Source organism: Abramis brama, assembly GCF_963993115.1.
Source record: "Abramis brama genome assembly, chromosome: 6".
Lineage (NCBI taxonomy): Eukaryota > Metazoa > Chordata > Actinopteri > Cypriniformes > Leuciscidae > Abramis > Abramis brama.
This window is the reverse complement of record NC_139968.1, coordinates 18,203,544-18,208,842: the sequence shown is the minus strand read 5'-3', so window position 1 is coordinate 18,208,842 and position 5,299 is coordinate 18,203,544. Positions and strand designations below refer to the sequence as shown.

Below are 5,299 nucleotides of genomic sequence, written 5' to 3'. Positions count from 1 at the left end.
GTCGCCATGTGCGCGCAGCTTACGAGCGAGCGCGCGCAGTCACTGCTGACTTGTCTTCGTCAGTTCGAGGACAAGAGTGCGGTTCCACTGAAACTATTTCAGAGGCTCCTGGGGCATATGGCATCCGCAGCCGCAGTAACGCCGCTCGGATTGCTTCATATGAGACCGCTTCAGCTTTGGCTTTGCGATCGAGTCCCGAGGTGGGCATGGCAACACAGCACGCTCCAAGTCCCAGTGACTCCAGCCTGCCGTCAGACCTTCACCCCGTGGACGAACCTCAGTTTTTTACGGGCCGGAGTGCCCTTAGAACGAGTTTCCCGGCATGTTGTTGTGTCAACAGATGTCTCCACCACGGGCTGGAGCGCCATGTGCAATGGACATGCTGCCGCGGGCTCCTGGACAGGACCCCAGCGCCATTGGCATGTCAATTGACTCGAGTTGCTGGCTGTACGTCTCGCCCTGCACCGCTTCCGTGCGTTGTACAAGGGTCAGCACGTACTAGTCCAATCAGACAATACCGCGACAGTAGCGTACATCAACCATCAAGGTGGTCTACGCTCCCGCCGTATGTCGCAACTTGCTCGCCACCTCCTCTTATGGAGTCAGGAGCATCTGAGGTCGCTTCGAGCCATTTATATCCCGGGAGACCTGAACCAGGCGGTCGACAAGCTGTCTCGGCTTCGGCCTCTCGCTGGAGAATGGAGACTCCATCCCCAGATGGTTCAGCTGATTTGGGATCAGTTCGGGGACGCACAGGTAGATCTGTTTTCCTCCCACGACTCGTCCCACTGCGACCTGTATTATTCCCTGACCGAGGGCACGCTCGGCACGGATGCACTGGCGCACAGCTGGCCGCGGGGCCTACGCAAGTATGCGTTTCCCCCAGTGAGCCTCCTTGCACAGACTTTGCGCAAGATCAGGGAGGAGGAGCAGCAGGTCATTTTGGTTGCCCCGTATTGGCACAACCGGACCTGGTTCTCAGAACTAGTACTCCTCGCGACAACACCTCCCTGGCCAATTCCCCTGAGGAAGGACCTGCTTTCTCAGGGACGGGGCACCCTTTGGCACCCTCGTCCCGATCTTTGGAACCTCCACGTGTGGCTCCTGGACGGGACGAGGCAGGTTTGAGTACCCTACCACCAGCGGTGGTGGCTACCATCACTTCCGCTCGAGCATCGTCCACGAGACATGCCTATGCGTTGAAGTGGAACCTCTTCGTCAACTGGTGTTCTTCTAAACATCAAGAACCCACAAAATGCCTGATCAGTGTCGTGCTTTCCTTCCTGCAAGAAGGGTTGGAGCGAAGGCTGTCTCCCTCCACCCTGAAAGTGTATGTTGCCACCATTGCCGCACATCACGACACAGTTGATGGTAAGTCCCTGGGAAAGCACGACCTGATCATCAGGTTCCTGAGGCGAGCGAGGAGACTGAATCCTCCTCGTCCTCCCCTCGTACCCTCTTGGGACCTCTCAGTGGTTTTAACTGCCCTGCAGAGTGCTCCCTTTGAGCCTCTGCAATCAGTGGAGCTTAAGTTTCTGTCAATTAAGACAGCGCTCCTGGTTCCATTGGCCTCCATCAAGAGGGTAGGGGACCTGCAGGCATTTTCGGTTGATGAAGCGTGCCTGGAATTCGGGCCGGCTAACTCTCACGTGATCCTGAGACCCCGGCCTGGATATGTGCCCAAGGTTCCTACCACTCCCTTTCGAGACCAGGTAGTGAACCTGCAAGCGCTGCCCTTGGAGGAGGCAGACCCAGCCTTGGCACTGCTCTGTCCAGTACGCGCCCTCCGTGCTTACATAGACAGAACGCGGTGTTTCAGGACCTCAGACCAGCTCTTTGTCTGTTATGGTGGGAAGCTGAAGGGAAAGGCTCTCTCCAAGCAAAGGTTGTCCCACTGGATAGTGGACGCCATTGCTTTGGCATACCAGCAGCAAGGTCGACCATGCACCCTTGGTGTGACAGCCCACTCCACTCGGAGTGTGGCATCCTCTTGGGCTCTAGCGCATGGCACCTCGCTAACAGACATCTGTAGAGCTGCAGGCTGGGCGACACTTAACACATTCGCGAGATTCTATAATCTCCGAGTGGAGCCAGTTTCTTCTCATGTACTCGCTTCAACTAGCTGGTACTAGATTCTGCTCAGGTGTCTTCGCTTGCTCGCCATTCCTCTCTATGGACGGGATACGTGCGATATTCTCCTCAGGTGAGCCTAATAAGCCCTGAGTCTCCTCCAGCACTGTTGACGTCAACGCCAGAGTTATGCCACCAGCAGCTTGCGCGCTTGACTAGGTGCCTCCATGTGCATGGTTCCCCCTCTGGGCGACCCCCACATGTGTATTTCCACTGTAAGCCTCCCTGAGCATGTGTCTTTCCCTCGGCAAGTCACCTTGCCACACCTGGGGTTGAAATATTCCACCTGCGGCTGGACACCCCAGTGATACTCCATATGCAGCCCCCTATTCCTGTGTTAAGTAGGACTCCTCCGTCCGTGCTAGTCTCACAACGGGGAGCTCAGACTTACGCAGGGCACTGGAAGACAGCCGAGGTGGCGTGATTAGACTGGGGACCCCATTCGTCGTCATCCGACGTAACTCGGAGTGACCACGAAAGGGAACGTTGCGGTTACGTATGTAACCCTCGTTCTCTGAGTAGGGAACGGAGACGTTACGTCTCCCTGCCACTTCCGCTGTATCGCTGGGAACGCCTGAGTTCAGTCTCGGCTCCTCAGCGAAGAAACATATCTGCATGTTGCCGGCGTACTTCCTTATATACCCACGAGGTGGGGTGGAGTTACGCTATGCAAATTCCGCAGACCCATGGCATTTCATTGCCATTGGCTCGTTTTATATACTCGAAGGTGATAGGCTTTCTAAGCGAAACCCCATTCGTCGTCATCCGACGTAACGTCTCCGTTCCCTACTCAGGGAACGAGGGTTACATACGTAACCGAGACATTCTTTATTGATATGAACCTGCAACCAGTCAAAATCTATTGAGCAGTCAGTGCTGTTACAGTTTTTTTGGATTGCTTAAGCACGATTTTCAAAACAGGGCCCGTGTTTTCAAAACACTACACACAATTAGCACAACCACACACCCAATTAGCAAAACACTACAGATCCTTTGCATAATTAAACACTCTTGTAAAAACTATACACTTCTGTTTAAAAACCACACTTTGTTACCATATGAAACACACGTTTCACATTACTATACTCTGTTTGCACGAGTTACACTCTGCTGTGATAAACCTAAAACACTTTTAGCACTTCTACTTCCCTATGATTAGAGTAGGCTACCATCAACAAAGTACAAATATAATGTAAATTCACCAAACACTACACAAGACCAATGTTGCAGACTGAAGAAACTCATTTATTTCTCAACACGCCCAATGTTGACATGGAGATTCATAATACTGTAACAAAATGTCACTTTACGTATTGTACTGTAAGTTTACTGCAAAAAAAAAAAAAAAAAAAAACCTAGACATTGTCTCTTCGCCTAGCTGAATCTGGCCAGAGAATTTCATCAACATCGCAGGCAATGTTGTCATTAGCAAGACACTTTGGAAAGAAACGTCTTGAATGACGAATCCATCCTTGCATTGCTGCTACCTCCATCTGGTCACAGGCCTCCTCCATGGCTTGGATGAGGGGTATCTCAGCCTGGAGACGGAGATCATATACCTTCCACCGCCATGCCGAGAAAAACTCTTCTATAGGGTTGAGGAATGGAGAGTATGGTGGAAGATATAGGACGGTGAAATGTGGATGTTGCTGAAACCAGTTCTGAACCAGAGCAGAGCGGTGGAAAGACACATTGTCCCAGACAACAATGTATTGCATATGATTGATTTGATTTGCTGCTGTTATGTTGTGCAATTGGTCCAAGAATGTAAGTATGAGTTCTGTGTTGTAAGGGCCCATATGGGCATGGCGGTGGAGGACCCCATTCTGTGTAATGGCTGCACAGAGTGTTATATTACCCCCACGTTGCCCTGGGACATTGACTATAGCCCTGTGGCCAATGATGTTTCTTCCCCTCCTTCGTGTTCTCGTCAGGTGGAACCCAGCCTCATCTACGTAAATGAACTCATGCTGGATCTCCTCTCCATCCATTCGTAAAACTCTCTGAAGAACAGTGTCAGGCAAAATTGTGTAGTTCAGTGTAGATCTAGTATACATATTACAGTACAGTAAAAGATTATGAGACAGTATGCAAGATCACACTGCTAAAGTGAATACATACCTCTGCATAATCATGCCGCAGTCGTTTCACCCTTTCGGAATTGCGCTCGAAAGGCACTCGATAAATTTGAATATGTTTTTTTTTAGGATGCGTGCCAGTGTTGATGTTGAGACCTGATGGATATCGTTGAAACTGGCGTGGTTATTGACAATGTTAGCTTGGAGCTGATTGAGTGTTATAGCATTGTTGGCCAAAACCATGTTTACTATCTCCCTCTCTTGCTGTTCTGTGAACATAGTGGCCTTCCCCCTTGTCGAAAAAAAAACAAACAGTATACAATAGTACAGTAATTTCACAGGAAAGGGTAACAGAAGTGCTGATAGTGCATAGAATACAGTACTGTAAGCAGTTACTAAAACCATTCAACCATTCATTCAAACCACCATATCATTTTTGATATGATGATATTTTTCAGTAATAGCATTTCCAGTCGAAATGTTCTTATCACACTTATCTCTACCTCCAGCATGACCTCCATCTCTTCCTCTTCCTCTGTTGATTCCTCTTCCTCCCCTTCCTCCCCTTCCTCCTCTTCCTCCTCCCCTTCCTCCCCTTCCTCCTCCCCTTCCTCCTCCTCCCTCCTCCTCCCTCCTCCTCCCTCCTCCCTCCTCCTCCCTCCTCCTCCCTCCTCCCTCCTCCTCCCTCCTCCCTCCTCCCTCCTCCCTCCTCCCCTTCCTCCTCCTCCTCCTCCTCCTCCCCTTCCTCCTCCTCCCTCCTCCCTCCTCCCCCCTCCCCTTCCTCCTCCCCCCTCCCCTTCCTCCTCCCCCTGTGCACAAAATTCCCTAATGTTATCACAGCAGTTCATACAGCCAACCAAATCTTTAAAATATCAGGAAAAACATTTGCAGCTTTTTCATTGGTCTTCACAAAGATCACAAGCATTTTTGTACCATTTTCAAAACACAACAAACAAAACTCTGTGAATTGTAAAATAGTCAGTTGCACATATTATGTCCTCAATTAACCCCAAATTGATATCTGATGAGTTAGTAATCCACTCAACACAGAAAAAGCCAATTTCCTAATTGTTCACACAGCTGTCTTAATT

General features: G+C 50.2%; 1 long non-coding RNA gene across 1 annotated transcript; it reads right to left on the bottom strand.

The window, feature by feature from the left end:
• Positions 1-3,463: 3,463 nt before the first annotated feature.
• LOC311085277 lies at positions 3,464-4,288 on the bottom strand. Its single transcript, XR_014606771.1, has 2 exons — positions 4,252-4,288; positions 3,464-4,133 (listed from the first exon to the last, which is right to left on the bottom strand). It is a non-coding gene; the product is annotated as an uncharacterized lncRNA (long non-coding RNA).
• Between the last annotated feature and the right edge of the window lie 1,011 nt (positions 4,289-5,299).